The 19,621-nt window shown below is 30.6% G+C and overlaps 5 long non-coding RNA genes across 8 annotated transcripts in view; all 5 read right to left on the bottom strand.

Annotated features, from left to right (window-relative positions):
- The window catches only part of LOC134686924 (uncharacterized), a 42,562-nt gene that overhangs the window by 10,057 nt on the left and 12,884 nt on the right, over positions 1-19,621 (bottom strand). Inside the window, exons 2-4 of one of the 4 annotated variants that reach the window (XR_010101694.1) lie at positions 13,239-13,299; positions 10,886-11,722; positions 4,649-4,715 (exon numbers count right to left, since the gene is read on the bottom strand). This is a non-coding gene — a long non-coding RNA (uncharacterized LOC134686924). Of the gene's footprint in view, positions 1-4,648; positions 4,716-5,374; positions 5,442-5,737; positions 5,808-10,885; positions 11,723-13,238; positions 13,300-19,621 lie in introns of those variants that run through there. The other 3 variants (XR_010101698.1, XR_010101695.1, XR_010101696.1) reach the window with 3 other exon arrangements.
- On the bottom strand, positions 1,744-2,539 carry LOC134686689 (uncharacterized). Its single transcript, XR_010101642.1, has 3 exons — positions 2,470-2,539; positions 2,107-2,173; positions 1,744-1,810 (listed from the first exon to the last, which is right to left on the bottom strand). It is a non-coding gene; the product is annotated as an uncharacterized LOC134686689 (long non-coding RNA).
- Positions 2,918-3,992, bottom strand: LOC134686926 (uncharacterized). The gene is made up of 3 exons (XR_010101702.1): positions 3,923-3,992; positions 3,559-3,625; positions 2,918-3,262 (listed from the first exon to the last, which is right to left on the bottom strand). It is a non-coding gene; the product is annotated as an uncharacterized LOC134686926 (long non-coding RNA).
- On the bottom strand, positions 6,328-7,254 carry LOC134686688 (uncharacterized). The gene is made up of 3 exons (XR_010101641.1): positions 7,190-7,254; positions 6,827-6,893; positions 6,328-6,530 (listed from the first exon to the last, which is right to left on the bottom strand). It is a non-coding gene; the product is annotated as an uncharacterized LOC134686688 (long non-coding RNA).
- Positions 7,304-9,074, bottom strand: LOC134686927 (uncharacterized). The gene is made up of 5 exons (XR_010101703.1): positions 9,005-9,074; positions 8,642-8,708; positions 8,279-8,345; positions 7,916-7,982; positions 7,304-7,619 (listed from the first exon to the last, which is right to left on the bottom strand). It is a non-coding gene; the product is annotated as an uncharacterized LOC134686927 (long non-coding RNA).

Here is a 19,621-nt window from a genome sequence, read left to right as displayed (position 1 = left end):
ATCTGTAACAAAAGGAAATAATAAATTAGTATCAGCTTCAAAATTGGGAATATATTTTGGCTATTGAAATTGATGTGATGTGTTTTGAATCAAATCTTTAATCAGTGACATTTGATTTACAATTACTGTGAATACTAATTAAAATATGCCTCATTCGAGTCTAAATTTGAATAAAAGAAATTGATTTAAGACCAAATTTGTCATACAATTCTAAGCTATTGTTACAGTAAAACATATTTTTATTGTCTCCCTTATATTAACATAGTTTCAAGTACAATTGTAATTAGCAAATACTAACATGCGACTCTTCCCGGTAGTTTTTCACCATGAAATCCCTCTCGTTGGAGTGGAACATATTTGGGTATCTGTAACAAAAGGAAATAATAAATTAGTATCAGCTTCAAAATGGGGAATATATTTTGGCTATTGAAATTGATGTGATGTGTTTTGAATTAAATCTTAAATCAGTGACATTTGATTTACAATTACTGTGAATTCTAATTAAAATATACCTCATTTTAGTCTAAATTTTAATAAAAGAAATTGATTTAAGACCAAATTTATCATACAATTCTAAGCTATTGTTACAGTAAAACATATTTTTATTGTCTCCCTTATATTAACATAGTTTCAAGTACAATTGTAATTAGCAAATACTAACATGCGACTCTTCCCGGTAGTTTTTCACCATGAAATCCCTCTCGTTGGAGTGGAACATATTTGGGTATCTGTAACAAAAGGAAATAAAAAATTAGTATCAGCTTCAAAATGGGGAATATATTTTGGCTTTTGAAATTGATGTGATGTGTTTTGAATCAAATCTTAAATCAGCGACATTTGATTTACAATTACTGTGAATTCTAATTAAAATATGCCTCATTCGAGTCTAAATTTGAATAAAAGAAATTGATTTAAGACCAAATTTGTCATACAATTCTAAGCTATTGTTAAAGTAAAACATATTTTTATTGTCTCCCTTATATTAACATAGTTTCAAGTACAATTGTAATTAGCAAATACTAACATGCGACTCTTCCCGGTAGTTTTTCACCATGAAATCCCTCTCGTTGGAGTGGAACATATTTGGGTATCTGTAACAAAAGGAAATAAAAAATTAGTATCAGCTTCAAAATGGGGAATATATTTTGGCTTTTGAAATTGATGTGATGTGTTTTGAATCAAATCTTAAATCAGCGACATTTGATTTACAATTACTGTGAATTCTAATTAAAATATGCCTCATTCGAGTCTAAATTTGAATAAAAGAAATTGATTTAAGACCAAATTTGTCATACAATTCTAAGCTATTGTTACAGTAAAACATATTTTTATTGTCTCCCTTATATTAACATAGTTTCAAGTACAATTGTAATTAGCAAATACTAACATGCGACTCTTCCCGGTAGTTTTTCACCATGAAATCCCTCTCGTTGGAGTGGAACATATTTGGGTATCTGTAACAAAAGGAAATAATAAATTAGTATCAGCTTCAAAATGGGGAATATATTTTGGCTATTGAAATTGATGTGATGTGTTTTGAATTAAATCTTAAATCAGTGACATTTGATTTACAATTACTGTGAATTCTAATTAAAATATACCTCATTCGAGTCTAAAAAAAGAAATTGATTTAAGACCAAATTTATCATACAAATCTAAGCTATTGTTACAGTAAAACATATTTTTATTGTCTCCCTTATATTAACATAGTTTCAAGTACAATTGTAATTAGCAAATACTAACATGCGACTCTTCCCGGTAGTTTTTCACCATGAAATCCCTCTCGTTGGAGTGGAACATATTTGGGTATCTGTAACAAAAGGAAATAATAAATTAGTATCAGCTTCAAAATTGGGAATATATTTTGGCTATTGAAATTGATGTGATGTGTTTTGAATTAAATCTTAAATCAGTGACATTTGATTTACAATTACTGTGAATTCTAATTAAAATATACCTCATTCGAGTCTAAATTTGAATAAAAGAAATTGATTTAAGACCAAATTTATCATACAATTCTAAGCTATTGTTACAGTAAAACATATTTTTATTGTCTCCCTTATATTAACATAGTTTCAAGTACAATTGTAATTAGCAAATACTAACATGCGACTCTTCCCGGTAGTTTTTCACCATGAAATCCCTCTCATTGGAGTGGAACATATTTGGGTATCTGTAACAAAAGGAAATAATAAATTAGTATCAGCTTTAAAATGGGGAATATATTTTGGCTATTGAAATTGATGTGATGTGTTTTGAATTAAATCTTAAATCAGTGACATTTGATTTACAATTACTGTGAATTCTAATTAAAATATACCTCATTTTAGTCTAAATTTGAATAAAAGAAATTGATTTAAGACCAAATTTATCATACAATTCTAAGCTATTGTTACAGTAAAACATATTTTTATTGTCTCCCTTATATTAACATAGTTTCAAGTACAATTGTAATTAGCAAATACTAACATGCGACTCTTCCCGGTAGTTTTTCACCATGAAATCCCTCTCGTTGGAGTGGAACATATTTGGGTATCTGTAACAAAAGGAAATAAAAAATTAGTATCAGCTTCAAAATGGGGAATATATTTTGGCTTTTGAAATTGATGTGATGTGTTTTGAATCAAATCTTAAATCAGCGACATTTGATTTACAATTACTGTGAATTCTAATTAAAATATGCCTCATTCGAGTCTAAATTTGAATAAAAGAAATTGATTTAAGACCAAATTTGTCATACAATTCTAAGCTATTGTTAAAGTAAAACATATTTTTATTGTCTCCCTTATATTAACATAGTTTCAAGTACAATTGTAATTAGCAAATACTAACATGCGACTCTTCCCGGTAGTTTTTCACCATGAAATCCCTCTCGTTGGAGTGGAACATATTTGGGTATCTGTAACAAAAGGAAATAATAAATTAGTATCAGCTTCAAAATGGGGAATATATTTTGGCTATTGAAATTGATGTGATGTGTTTTGATTTAAATCTTAAATCAGTGACATTTGATTTACAATTACTGTGAATTCTAATTAAAATATACCTCATTCGAGTCTAAATTTGAATAAAAGAAATTGATTTAAGACCAAATTTATCATACAATTCTAAGCTATTGTTACAGTAAAACATATTTTTATTGTCTCCCTTATATTAACATAGTTTCAAGTACAATTGTAATTAGCAAATACTAACATGCGACTCTTCCCGGTAGTTTTTCACCATGAAATCCCTCTCGTTGGAGTGGAACATATTTGGGTATCTGTAACAAAAGGAAATAATAAATTAGTATCAGCTTCAAAATGGGGAATATATTTTGGCTATTGAAATTGATGTGATGTGTTTTGAATTAAATCTTAAATTAGTGACATTTGATTTACAATTACTGTGAATTCTAATTAAAATATACCTCATTCGAGTCTAAATTTGAATAAAAGAAATTGATTTAAGACCAAATTTATCATACAATTCTAAGCTATTGTTACAGTAAAACATATTTTTATTGTCTCCCTTATATTAACATAGTTTCAAGTACAATTGTAATTAGCAAATACTAACATGCGACTCTTCCCGGTTGTTTTTCACCATGAAATCCCTCTCATTGGAGTGGAACATATTTGGGTATCTGTAACAAAAGGAAATAATAAATTAGTATCAGCTTCAAAATGGGGAATATATTTTGGCTATTGAAATTGATGTGATGTGTTTTGAATTAAATCTTAAATCAGTGACATTTGATTTACAATTACTGTGAATTCTAATTAAAATATACCTCATTCGAGTCTAAATTTGAATAAAAGAAATTGATTTTAAGACCAAATTTATCATACAATTCTAAGCTATTGTTACAGTAAAACATATTTTTATTGTCTCCCTTATATTAACATAGTTTCAAGTACAATTGTAATTAGCAAATACTAACATGCGACTCTTCCCGGTAGTTTTTCACCATGAAATCCCTCTCGTTGGAGTGGAACATATTTGGGTATCTGTAACAAAAGGAAATAATAAATTAGTATCAGCTTCAAAATGGGGAATATATTTTGGCTATTGAAATTGATGTGATGTGTTTTGAATTAAATCTTAAATCAGTGACATTTGATTTACAATTACTGTGAATTCTAATTAAAATATACCTCATTCGAGTCTAAATTTGAATAAAAGAAATTGATTTAAGACCAAATTTATCATACAATTCTAAGCTATTGTTACAGTAAAACATATTTTTATTGTCTCCCTTATATTAACATAGTTTCAAGTACAATTGTAATTAGCAAATACTAACATGCGACTCTTCCCGGTAGTTTTTCACCATGAAATCCCTCTCGTTGGAGTGGAACATATTTGGGTATCTGTAACAAAAGGAAATAATAAATTAGTATCAGCTTTAAAATGGGGAATATATTTTGGCTATTGAAATTGATGTGATGTGTTTTGAATTAAATCTTAAATCAGTGACATTTGATTTACAATTACTGTGAATTCTAATTAAAATATACCTCATTTTAGTCTAAATTTGAATAAAAGAAATTGATTTAAGACCAAATTTATCATACAATTCTAAGCTATTGTTACAGTAAAACATATTTTTATTGTCTCCCTTATATTAACATAGTTTCAAGTACAATTGTAATTAGCAAATACTAACATGCGACTCTTCCCGGTAGTTTTTCACCATGAAATCCCTCTTGTTGGAGTGGAACATATTTGGGTATCTGTAACAAAAGGAAATAAAAAATTAGTATCAGCTTCAAAATGGGGAATATATTTTGGCTTTTGAAATTGATGTGATGTGTTTTGAATCAAATCTTAAATCAGTGACATTTGATTTACAATTACTGTGAATTCTAATTAAAATATGCCTCATTCGAGTCTAAATTTGAATAAAAGAAATTGATTTAAGACCAAATTTGTCATACAATTCTAAGCTATTGTTAAAGTAAAACATATTTTTATTGTCTCCCTTATATTAACATAGTTTCAAGTACAATTGTAATTAGCAAATACTAACATGCGACTCTTCCCGGTAGTTTTTCACCATGAAATCCCTCTCGTTGGAGTGGAACATATTTGAGTATCTGTAACAAAAGGAAATAATAAATTAGTATCAGCTTCAAAATGGGGTATATATTTTGGCTATTGAAATTGATGTGATGTGTTTTGATTTAAATCTTAAATCAGTGACATTTGATTTACAATTACTGTGAATTCTAATTAAAATATACCTCATTCGAGTCTAAATTGGAATAGAAGATTTTGATTTAAGACCAAATTTATCATACAATTCTAAGCTATTGTTACAGTAAAACATATTTTTATTGTCTCCCTTATATTAACATAGTTTCAAGTACAATTGTAATTAGCAAATACTAACATGCAACTCTTCCCGGTAGTTTTTCACCATGAAATCCCTCTCGTTGGAGTGGAACATATTTGGGTATCTGTAACAAAAGGAAATAATAAATTAGTATCAGCTTCAAAATGGGGAATATATTTTGGCTATTGAAATTGATGTGATGTGTTTTGAATTAAATCTTAAATCAGTGACATTTGATTTACAATTACTGTGAATTCTAATTAAAATATACCTCATTCGAGTCTAAATTTGAATAAAAGAAATTGATTTAAGACCAAATTTATCATACAATTCTAAGCTATTGTTACAGTAAAACATATTTTTATTGTCTCCCTTATATTAACATAGTTTCAAGTACAATTGTAATTAGCAAATACTAACATGCGACTCTTCCCGGTAGTTTTTCACCATGAAATCCCTCTCGTTGGAGTGGAACATATTTGGGTATCTGTAACAAAAGGAAATAATAAATTAGTATCAGCTTCAAAATGGGGAATATATTTTGGCTATTGAAATTGATGTGATGTGTTTCGAATTAAATCTTAAATCAGTGACATTTGATTTACAATTACTGTGAATTCTAATTAAAATATACCTCATTCTAGTCTAAATTTGAATAAAAGAAATTGATTTAAGACCAAATTTATCATACAATTCTAAGCTATTGTTACAGTAAAACATATTTTTATTGTCTCCCTTATATTAACATAGTTTCAAGTACAATTGTAATTAGCAAATACTAACATGCGACTCTTCCCGGTAGTTTTTCACCATGAAATCCCTCTCGTTGGAGTGGAACATATTTGGGTATCTGTAACAAAAGGAAATAATAATATAGTATCAGCTTCAAAATTGGGAATAAATTTTGGCTATTGAAATTGATGTGATGTGTTTTGAATTAAATCTTAAATCAGTGACATTTGATTTACAATTACTGTGAATTCTAATTAAAATATACCTCATTCGAGTCTAAATTTGAATAAAAGAAATTGATTTAAGACCAAATTTATCATACAATTCTAAGCTATTGTTACAGTAAAACATATTTTTATTGTCTCCCTTATATTAACATAGTTTCAAGTACAATTGTAATTAGCAAATACTAACATGCGACTCTTCCCGGTAGTTTTTCACCATGAAATCCCTCTCGTTGGAGTGGAACATATTTGGGTATCTGTAACAAAAGGAAATAATAAATTAGTATCAGCTTCAAAATGGGGAATATATTTTGGCTTTTGAAATTGATGTGATGTGTTTTGAATTAAATCTTAAATCAGTGACATTTGATTTACAATTACTGTGAATTCTAATTAAAATATACCTCATTCGAGTCTAAATTTGAATAAAAGAAATTGATTCAAGACCAAATTTATCATACAATTCTAAGCTATTGTTACAGTAAAAAATATTTTTATTGTCTCCCTTATATTAACATAGTTTCAAGTACAATTGTAATTAGCAAATACTAACATGTGACTCTTCCCGGTAGTTTTTCACCATGAAATCCCTCTCGTTGGAGTGGAACATATTTGGGTATCTGTAACCAAAGGAAATAATAAATTAGTATCAGCTTCAAAATGGGGAATATATTTTGGCTATTGAAATTGATGTGATGTGTTTTGAATTAAATCTTAAATCAGTGACATTTGATTTACAATTACTGTGAATTCTAATTAAAATATACCTCATTCGAGTCTAAATTTGAATAAAAGAAATTGATTTAAGACCAAATTTATCATACAATTCTAAGCTATTGTTACAGTACAACATATTTTTATTGTCTCCCTTATATTAACATAGTTTCAAGTACAATTGTAATTAGCAAATACTAACATGCGACTCTTCCCGGTAGTTTTTCACCATGAAATCCCTCTCGTTGGAGTGGAACATATTTGGGTATCTGTAACAAAAGGAAATAATAAATTAGTATCAGCTTTAAAATGGGGAATATATTTTGGCTATTGAAATTGATGTGATGTGTTTTGAATTAAATCTTAAATCAGTGACATTTGATTTACAATTACTGTGAATTCTAATTAAAATATACCTCATTCGAGTCTAAATTTGAATAAAAGAAATTGATTTAAGACCAAATTTATCATACAATTCTAAGCTATTGTTACAGTAAAACATATTTTTATTGTCTCCCTTATATTAACATAGTTTCAAGTACAATTGTAATTAGCAAATACTAACATGCGACTCTTCCCGGTAGTTTTTCACCATGAAATCCCTCTCGTTGGAGTGGAACATATTTGGGTATCTGTAACAAAAGGAAATAATAAATTAGTATCAGCTTCAAAATGGGGAATATATTTTGGCTTTTGAAATTGATGTGATGTGTTTTGAATTAAATCTTAAATCAGTGACATTTGATTTACAATTACTGTGAATTCTAATTAAAATATACCTCATTCGAGTCTAAATTTGAATAAAAGAAATTGATTCAAGACCAAATTTATCATACAATTCTAAGCTATTGTTACAGTAAAAAATATTTTTATTGTCTCCCTTATATTAACATAGTTTCAAGTACAATTGTAATTAGCAAATACTAACATGTGACTCTTCCCGGTAGTTTTTCACCATGAAATCCCTCTCGTTGGAGTGGAACATATTTGGGTATCTGTAACCAAAGGAAATAATAAATTAGTATCAGCTTCAAAATGGGGAATATATTTTGGCTTTTGAAATTGATGTGATGTGTTTTGAATTAAATCTTAAATCAGTGACATTTGATTTACAATTACTGTGAATTCTAATTAAAATATACCTCATTCGAGTCTAAATTTGAATAAAAGAAATTGATTTAAGACCAAATTTATCATACAATTCTAAGCTATTGTTACAGTACAACATATTTTTATTGTCTCCCTTATATTAACATAGTTTCAAGTACAATTGTAATTAGCAAATACTAACATGCGACTCTTCCCGGTAGTTTTTCACCATGAAATCCCTCTCGTTGGAGTGGAACATATTTGGGTATCTGTAACAAAAGGAAATAATAAATTAGTATCAGCTTTAAAATGGGGAATATATTTTGGCTATTGAAATTGATGTGATGTGTTTTGAATTAAATCTTAAATCAGTGACATTTGATTTACAATTACTGTGAATTCTAATTAAAATATACCTCATTCGAGTCTAAATTTGAATAAAAGAAATTGATTTAAGACCAAATTTATCATACAATTCTAAGCTATTGTTACAGTAAAACATATTTTTATTGTCTCCCTTATATTAACATAGTTTCAAGTACAATTGTAATTAGCAAATACTAACATGCGACTCTTCCCGATAGTTTTTCACGATGAAATCCCTCTCGTTGGAGTGGAACATATTTGGGTATCTGTAACAAAAGGAAATAATAAATTAGTATCAGCTTCAAAATAGGGAATATATTTTGGCTTTTGAAATTGATGTGATGTGTTTTGAATCAAATCTTAAATCAGCGACATTTGATTTACAATTACTGTGAATTCTAATTAAAATATGCCTCATTTGAGTCTAAATTTGAATAAAAGAAATTGATTTAAGACCAAATTTGTCATACAATTCTAAGCTATTGTTACAGTAAAACATATTTTTATTGTGTCCCTTATATTAACATAGTTTCAAATACAATTGTAATTAGCAAATACTAACATGCGACTCTTCCCGGTAGTTTTTCACCATGAAATCCCTCTCGTTGGAGTGGAACATATTTGGGTATCTGTAACAAAAGGAAATAATAAATTAGTATCAGCTTCAAAATGGGGAATATATTTTGGCTATTGAAATTGATGTGATGTGTTTTGATTTAAATCTTAAATCAGTGACATTTGATTTACAATTACTGTGAATTCTAATTAAAATATACCTCATTCGAGTCTAAATTTGAATAAAAGAAATTGATTTAAGACCAAATTTATCATACAATTCTAAGCTATTGTTACAGTACAACATATTTTTATTGTCTCCCTTATATTAACATAGTTTCAAGTACAATTGTAATTAGCAAATACTAACATGCGACTCTTCCCGGTAGTTTTTCACCATGAAATCCCTCTCGTTGGAGTGGAACATATTTGGGTATCTGTAACAAAAGGAAATAATAAATTAGTATCAGCTTCAAAATAGGGAATATATTTTGGCTTTTGAAATTGATGTGATGTGTTTTGAATCAAATCTTAAATCAGCGACATTTGATTTACAATTACTGTGAATTCTAATTAAAATATGCCTCATTTGAGTCTAAATTTGAATAAAAGAAATTGATTTAAGACCAAATTTGTCATACAATTCTAAGCTATTGTTACAGTAAAACATATTTTTATTGTCTCCCTTATATTAACATAGTTTCAACTACAATTGTAATTAGCAAATACTAACATGCGACTCTTCCCGGTAGTTTTTCACCATGAAATCCCTCTCGTTGGAGTGGAACATATTTGGGTATCTGTAACAAAAGGAAATAATAAATTAGTATCAGCTTCAAAATGGGGAATATATTTTGGCTATTGAAATTGATGTGATGTGTTTTGATTTAAATCTTAAATCAGTGACATTTGATTTACAATTACTGTGAATTCTAATTAAAATATACCTCATTCGAGTCTAAATTTGAATAAAAGAAATTGATGTAAATTTGTCATACAGTTCTAAGCTATTGTTTCAGTAAAACAGATTTTTGTTGTCTCCCTTAAAATAACAGTTTCAAGTACAATTTTAATGAACAAATACTGATTTTTATAGTTCGTTCTTATGTTGTACTGTTATACCAATGTCCCAGGTTAGGGGGAGGGTTTGGATCCCTCTAACATGTTTAACCCTGCACATAATTTATGTATGTGCCTTTCCCAAGTCAGGAGCCTGTATATTCAGTGGTTGTCGATTTTTTATGTGTTACATATTTGTTTTTTGTTCATTGTCTTTACATAAATAAGGCCGTTAGTTTTCTCGTTTGAATTGTTTTACATAGTCTTATCCGGGCCCGTTATAGCCGACTATACGGTATGGGCTTTGCTCATTGTTGAAGACCATACAGTGACCTATAGTTGTTCATGTCTGCGTCATTTTGGTCTTTCGTGGATAGTTGTCTCATTGGCAATCATACCACATCTTTTTTTATATTAACCTTGTTCACTGATCCATGAAATAAGGTTGAGGTCAAGTGAAAAACTGTCTGACGGGCATGAGGATCTAATAAGGTATGCACATACCCAATATAGTAATCCTAAAACTTATAATAGGAGAATTTAACATTACAAAAAATCTTTTTTTAAGGTAGTCACTGAACCATGAAAATGAGGTCAAGGACATAAGACAATGTGACTGACAGAAACTTTGTAACATGAGGCATCTATATACAAAGTATGAAGCATACAAGTCTTCCACCTTCTAAAATATAAAGCTTTAAAGAAGTTAGCCAACACCACCAACTGATCAATATCCCCATGTCAAATTTTCTGCTACAAACATCGCAGGCACGACAAAAATGATCCATTTTGTTTACAAACATGAACATAGTTTTAAGGAAATACATACATTATGACTCTTGCTATCTGCCATGAATGGGTCTTCTTCCATCAAGGAGGGCAACATAAATTAAAGAAATTTAACAAAAGCTCTTAATTTATATCTGCTTAAAACAGAAGCTATTTGCTGTTACAATTTTTCAGAATTTTTTATCAGTGAAAATACAGCCAATTATGAAAATCCATTTTAGTGCACCAGCCATCAGCCATGCTATCAAATTTCACAAATTGGTAAATATTAAAACTCAATTTTCTAAACACTTAAAATTGGCAAACTCATTTATACTCTGGAGAAACTATAATAAGTCTTGGGTCAAAGTCAATCCAATGTTTTCATGCATGATTATTTATCAATGCAACTATCAAAAACATGATTTCATCATAACATCAATATAGAGGTCAATAATGAATATGTTTTGAAGGAGCTAGTTCCAGTGGTTCCTAGTCCCATTTAACTTGGATATTATGTCTAAAGTCTTGAGTCTATGTGCAGTGTTTGTCTTCAGTCCAAGTGCAGTGTTTGTCTTCAGTCCAAGTGCAGTGTTTTGTCTTCAGTCCAGGTGCAGTGTTTGTGCAATACATAGGAACTACAGAGTACAGATGAGTAAAATTATTTTTAATCAATTTTCTATAAAAATTTGTTATATACATGGTGTATGACTTAGAATACACTTAGACGTTTAGTGTGCTTATAATTGGGATTCATGCAGTTACAACCTATTGTTAAAAGAAATGGCATCCAACATCATAACCAGTTATCTGTAATTGATGTAAGCATGGCTATGGCTAATGTTATATTGGAAAAGTTTTTGATTTCTTTAAGTTGTGTTATCATTTTAAAGAAATGCTGAAAAATATGTTTATCAAAATTATATACCAAGAAACAAGATTAAGAGAAGGCATACACATAAATTAGCTCATTTAAATACATATCTTAATTACTGAAACAAATATAATTAAAAATAGTCATAACTAGTTTTAAATGCTTTAAAATAACTTTTTTTCAGTTCATGGTGATTAAGAACTTAAATTACTGAAGGATTTTTCTTAAGTTAATATACTGACCGACTTTAGAAACGCAACACTAGATTATGTTTGTGTTATTTTTGAATGAATGTGTCCCCGTCAAAAGCGATGACTGCATGTTACAAACGCAAAATATTTGTCAGAAAGGTCAACAAATTCTGTCCGACATGTTTTGGGTTCTGTTTTACACCTTCTGGTTTTGCATTTGTTCAACCCATTAATTGGTTTTGGCAATTATGCGGTTGGAACTTGAGGGCTTTTAAGGTTTTCCTTCAGTCGATTCTTTGGCAATTCAGTTGATGGGAAACATTTATGGCATGAATCTATACTCAATGGCACTCGGCAATTTGATAAGCAGTTGACGTTGAGGCTGTAAACATGTCTAGCAAATGATGTTGCGTAATCAAATTCTGTTGACGTTTCATTGTCTCTAAACGTTTACCTGTTCATTGATGGCCAGCAACAAATCTCGTCTACTTGTATCGTTGTCGGAAGAACAGTAAGACGAGTTTCTGAAGTCATACAGTATGGTTGCAGCAAGTTTATGTTTTAATGTTTGTAGTATTCTCAAGGGGTAATTCAGTATTTTGTTTCTCAGTCTTGGCAAAATGGAGATGCAACATTTTTAAACTGGTTTAAGTGAGACTACTAGCACAAAGGTTCCTGGTTCGATTCCCGTCTGGGATGAAAATTTCAGGAACTCAATTTTCGTCTCTCCCTTGACACCATTTGCGAGTATGGTCTTGAGGAAACGATTATAGTCCGTCGGAAGGGGACGATAAATGGCTGACCCGTGTTAAGAGAGAGCCATATCTCTTGCACGTTAAAGACACCCTTGTAGATTTCGAAAAAGAGTAGGCTAATGCCGCTACAAGGCAGCACTTGCACCCACAAAGTGGAAAGGGATTAATATAAGTTGTAAAACTTGTTTCCCAATCCACTATAAATAAATATGTTTAAACTAAGTGAGACAAAGGATTGAAAGAACTGTTTCACAAAGCAAAACAAATGAAACAATCTTTCATGGGTCCGAAATTTCGCTTTAAGAAATTCGTGCGGCTTAAAAAATTCAGTATGTTTAATAACCACAGGTCAGTCAGATTTTGATTTTTTGTACTGAGAAAGAAGTATGATAAGCAGGCAAAATAGTTGTAAGAAAATCAAACAAGATTTGGTTAAAAAAAGTCAACAAAATGAGTGTTGCGTTTCTAAAGCCGTTCAGTATACTAATATTTAAGTATCTTCTGATATATGAATGATGCAACAAAAAACTAATCACCATGTATATGTTAATAGCTAATTATTCTTAATTACCACACTTTTTTGTTATACATTACCTTTACATTGCTTTCTCAAAATCTTAGGTTGTTCAAATTTTCTGCTATAGTTATTAGATTTCTGTAAAATATCAAATTTGCATATATATAAATGTTAGAAAATAAAATTGAGAATGGAAAAAGGGAATGTGTCAAAGAGTAACAACCCAACCATAGAAAAACAGCAGAAGGTCACCAATAGTGTGAAGATTTATAACAGGTGATGTTGCAGAACATGTAAGACCAACAATAAATTCATTGTCAGCTTCTGTGTTTGGTTTTGTATCCCACTGTAGATGGTCACTGGTATTAAAGAGATAATAGTAACTGCAATTACGATTATCCCAATATGGCGACGGTAGATATAGGTAAAATCTTTACACTCGTTTTTCTTAAATGAAGCATGTATTTGTCAATAGTTACTCAGCTGCAAGGTTTATCTATACCATTTCAACATATTTGAATCGTAACGGTGCACTGGAATTGTCTAAGCGCTGTGAAAATAGCCGTTGAAAAATTCGGGATGATAATCGTAACTCGGAAAAAAGATAATCGTAATTATGTATCTAAAAATCAAAAAGATAATCGTAACTGGAAACTGTTTTATTAATATTGACACTAAAAACGTAAATCTGATAGCATATTATGAAATTATGGCGATGAATTATTTACGAAACCTACCAACATCTTATGACATTTCTTTTTATGCATATATAATTAATAGTTCTTATGAAAACAGCTACATACTAGTATATCATACAATTGGAAGGGTGAACAAGCTTCAAGAATTTGGAAATGGGAAAACACGAACTTTGTTAATTTACAGAAATTTCCAAACACTAGGTAAGCCACAAAATATGTGAATGAACGATGGAAATTATGATACATGATAATAATTGTCAGGCGACACGCATGTGTCACCTTATATCAGATTTCTGATTAAGACAGTTAACAAAAATTAATTTCTGAAGTAAATAGTAAATATAGTTAATATTGTTTAAATTCATTTATTGCAGGTGGTTATATGTGCTATTTCTGCCCCGGTGATTTAATTCTAGAACATACCCTATTATGCCATAACGAAGTAGGAAGGACATTTAGTATTCGTCAAAAACCGTTTGACGAGAAATTAGTGGCTACAGTTTTCATGTCACTTCGATCATTTTTCATGGATGATTTCATAACTTAAAAGCTATGATGAACAAGGGAAAACTTTGAAAAGTGTTTTACAGTGTCATTTCGGAGTCTTTTATAGCTGACTATGCAGTAGGGGCTTTGTTCATTGTTGAAGACCGTACGGTGACCTATATTTGTTAATGATGAGTCCTGTCTGTCTCTTGTGGAAAGTTGTCTCATTGGCAAACATACCACATCTTCTTATTTATATTGGCTACTTCATGACTGTCACTGAAATTTCAGTATCTCAGATATAAACTATAAAAAAAATCAAATTTAATTTTGAATTATGATAATATGACATCCTTAAAACATTTAATGCTATATAATTACATTAGATGTATGTTTCATTATAATACGTTATTCTGATTGGCTTAATGCACATCACATGTTATTCCGTAAGCAGTTGCATGAGACAATAACATTTCATTCATGATGACACGAGGTCCCACAATAAAGTGCACAGGTGAATTTAAAAATTTAACTTCATGAAAATTGTGTTTTTATAATCCTAGCTAAAAAATGTAATTATAAGTTTTGAATGTTTCTTTTTGTAACTTTATAGGGTTGTAAAAGCGTTGACCGTGCGTACATTTTTAGAATGAAGCGCTTACGCGCTTCATACAAAATGTACTTCGGTCAACGCTTTTACACCCCAATAAATTTACAAAAAGAAGCATTCAATTCTTAAATAAGATTAGAGAAAGATTGGCCCTACATGGGATTCTTTATGTATTATGAAGTTAAGTAACGTGGAGTTCATCGACAAACATGGATTTGCGTTCTTTTATAGTTTGGCCAAAAGCCCGAAAATCAAGAAATTAAATTGATGTGGCTTTAAATTTTCTTACAAGAAATACTTATTCATTGAATGACTGCAAAATTGAGAATAATTGAAAAAACCATATTCCGCAAAATAAGAAACAAACTTATTAAAAATTCATAAATACTCGGTATATGAAAAATATGCTGCATACATATGCATGGAAGATATTGTAGAGAAAAATATTGAAGGTACTAAACAAGGAACATTTTTGTATTTGCATGCTTGCCATATAATTTGTACTTTTCTATTAAATTACATTTTTAACACACAAAATACCATTGAAATGCTGAAAGACACATTTATTATGTTTCAGTTACTATTATCCGATTAAGAAAATTACGATTATCAAAGAAGAAAAATACCATAGAGTTACGATTATCATCCCGCATTTTTCAATGGCTATTTTCACAGCGCTTAGACAATTCCAGTGCACCGTTACGATTCAAATATGATGTAATGGTATAGATAAACCTTGCAGCTGAGTAACTATTGACAAAAGCATGCTACATGTAAGAAAAATGAGTGTAAAGATTTTACCTATATCTACCGTCGCCATATTGGGATAATCGTAATTGCAGTTACCATTATCTCTTTAATACCAGTGATGGTACAGTTAACCTTACAACGTTTGACAGGAATTGATATTTTTAAGCATAATGATTTTTCATTTTTCTGACCTTAATGTTTTATAATATTGAAATGGCTTCATCCAAGCTGGACATGGAGAGAGTGAATTTCTGAAGTCGTATCAGCTTGGGGTTTGTTTTTCTTATCATGTCCTCTCAAATGTTCTCAAATGGTAAAATTCACTACTGTAGAATTGCTGACTAAACAATTATTAGATGAAATAGGTGATAATTAATACTTCAAAGACTTGCTTAATTTCGGGGCTCTTATGGATATTAAGCCCGGCAAATTGTAACAAACCCCTGTGTTTGATCGTTTTTAAGATCATTATTTGTTTGTGGGGCCATAAAAATAAAACAAAATGGAAATACCAACCTTCTTACCCTATTTTTATAAAGTATGTAACCTTAAATAGACATATATATATATATTTTCTTTGGCCTTACGGTCATGGTTAAAATAAATATCAATAAACAGTAAATTAATTATCAAAGTAAATTTACAGCTACACATCTCAAGAGAATTATCACTTCCTTTAGCATATTAATTTTCAAGCAGTGTAAGGGAGGTAATCAAGTAATCAAATATATATATATAACAGTATTCTTTAAATTTCAATTGACCTCCCTTACACTGCTTTTAAATTGTCTAAATTTAACCAGAAAAACTCTGGTTTCCCTCCTTTTTTGCCCCTCATTTATGGAAACCACCCTTGGAGCAAGAACCCCAAAACTATTCCAGTCTTTGAAGTAAGAAACCTTGTAGTATATTTTCAGACAGATCCATACACTTTTAAACACAAAACTAGAGGCTCTAAAGAGCCTGTGTCGCTCACCTTGGTCTATGTTAATATTAAACATTGTACACAGATGGATTCATGACAAAATTGTGTTTTGGTGATGGTGATGTGTTTGTAGATCTTACTTTACTAAACATTTTTGCTGCTTACAATTATCTCTATCTATAACAGTAATTTCTGTGGAAAATATTGGTGAAAATCTACAAATTTTGTGAAAATTATTAAAAATTTACAATGAAGGGCAAGAACTCCTTAGGGGGTCAATTGAATATTTTGGTTATGTTGACTTATTTTTAGTTCTTACTTTGTTGCTGTACATTATTGCTGTTTACAGTTTATCACTATCTATAATAATATTCAAGATAATAACAAAAAAAACAGCAAAATTTCCTCAAAATTACTAATTATGGGGCAGCAGCCTAACAACCGATGATCCAATTCATCTGTAAATTCCAGGGCAGATAGATCTTGACCTGATCAACAATTTTACGTCGTGTCAGATTTACTCTTAATGCTTTGGTTTTTGAGTTATAAGCCAAAAACTGCATTTTACCCCTATGTTGTATTTTTAGATGTGGCGGCCATCTTGGTTGGTTGGCGGGGTCATCGGACACAATTTTCAAACTAGATACCCCAATGATGATTGTGGTCAAGTTTCAATTAATTTGGCCCAGTAGTTTCAGAGGAGAAGATTTTTACTAAAAGATTACTAAGATTTACGAAAAATGGTTAAAAATTGGCTATAAAGGGCAATAACTTTTAAAGTGGTCAACTGACCATTTTGGTCATGTTGACTTATTTGTAGATCTTACTTTGCTGAACATTATTGCTGTTTACAGTTCATCTCTATCTAAAATAATATTCAAGATAATAACCAAAAACAACAAAATTTCCTTAAAATTACCAATTCAGGGGCAGCAACCTAACAACGGAATGTCAGATTCATCGGAAAATTTCAGGGCAGATAGATCTTAACCTGATTAACAATTTTATCCCACGTCAGATTTGCTCTAAATGCTTTGGTTTTTGAGTTACAAGCCAAAAACTGCATTTTACCCCTATGTTCTATTTTTAGCCATGGCGGCCATCTTGGTTGGTTGGCGGGGTCACCGGACACAATTTCTGAACTAGATACCCCAATGATGATTGTGGCCAAGTTTGGTTAAATTTGGCCCAGTAGTTTCAGAGGAGAAGATTTTTGTAAAAGTTAACGCCGGACGCAGGACGACGACGACGACGGACGACGACGACGGACGACGGACGCCAAGTGATGAGAAAAGCTCACTTGGCCCTTTGGGCCAGGTGAGCTAAAAACTAGAAAATGCTTCTTTTTGGCCCCTTATTCCTTAATGTTCAGGTATATTAACCCCAACCAGACACTAAGCCTTCCCTTCACTATATATGGAACCTTGTGGTATAGTGATCCATACAGTTAAACATAAGTTATTGTTCCAAAACTTTAAAATGAGACATCTCTCAATCAAAGTCACAATTTGTAAAAGAAAAACCATTAAATACAATGTGCCATGGCTCACACCTAATAAGCTTAAAAGAGCCCCAAAAATCTTTTCAAAAGGGAAAATCAATGCAAGTCTAATCTAACAATTTTTCCATTCAACAAATATAGTTGACATATTGCATATAAAATTAAATAAGAAAACCAAACCAAACCAAAAACTTCACACTGAACAATAAACCATGAAAGTGAGGTCAAGGTTAAATAAAACCTGCAAGACATCTATAATACTAAAATTACGAGGTCCAATTTGTCAGCCGTCATCACGTAAAAACGACGAAACAAAGAATTCAACTTTACATATAACTAATGTAGTACAAAGGTGTAAATTAAAAATTACACCACTCCAGGCCCTTTTGTTTTCGACGTAATTAATATTGTCAATAATTAAGAAGTTCCGGGTCGAGTCCGATACCGATATCAATAGTATATTCAACTGTTACCTATTACCTTATCTGTACGTTTCGCATCTGACAGGAGCACCACCAAATGGTGTATTCAGGATTAATATGTTATATACCGCACACGGGTGGTGTATTCAGGATTAATATGTTATATACACGGATCATAATCATAGGGAATTGACACTTAACTAAATTGTCAAATTGTTACCTATTGTAGTATTCTAATCAATAAGACTTTCTAAGATAACAATACGAATACTACAAATATGGACTAAAAATAAGGCGTATACAGTTTTCAATTTGTTAGTGGGCATGACGTAAAATAGCGAATCAAAGAATTCAACTTTATTTATAACTAATATAGGACAATACTGTTGATTAAAAAATACTCCATTCCAGGACCTTTTGTTTTCCAAATAATTAATATTACCAATAATTGATAAGTCCAAGTTCGACGGGTTCAAACAGAAAGATTTGAAAGCAGAGAAAACTCTGTATATTATAATCAACATGACTTTATCAGATGACAATTCTAATTCTAAAATAAAGCTTGCACATAGTTATATATATACTTTAATTCAGTCACGGACCCGCCATATCACGGGTATGTTCTAGTATATATATATATAGTTGTATATACATTATGTACACAGCCATGTATCACCATCATTGATGGCGATCCGATGGATACATCTGTTGTAGGGTTGTCACTGACTCAGACGTACTTATGAATATAATTATTTTCTGTGACTGTATCTTACATTAATTTGTAGGATCCTTTACTATAGATAATTTAGCTGATCTGTAACAATAACATCTTCATGCCTTATCTATCATGTACTGTAGTACGCCGCTAGATTAAAACTGACGTGGAAAGGTAACATATGGCCACCGAAAGCTCTTTTAATTTGAGAGCCCAGGTGGTCGTGTGGTCTAGCGGGACGGCTGCAGTGCAGGCGATTTGGTGTCACGATATCACAGTAGCATGGGTTCGAATCCCGGCGAGGAAAGAACCAAAAATTTGCGAAAGCAAATTTACAGATCTAACATTGTTGG

This window comes from Mytilus trossulus, chromosome 10 (genome assembly GCF_036588685.1).
Source record: "Mytilus trossulus isolate FHL-02 chromosome 10, PNRI_Mtr1.1.1.hap1, whole genome shotgun sequence".
In the NCBI taxonomy this organism is placed as follows: domain Eukaryota; kingdom Metazoa; phylum Mollusca; class Bivalvia; order Mytilida; family Mytilidae; genus Mytilus; species Mytilus trossulus.
Note: the sequence above shows the minus strand (reverse complement) of the source record. Positions and strands in the feature narration are given on the sequence as shown.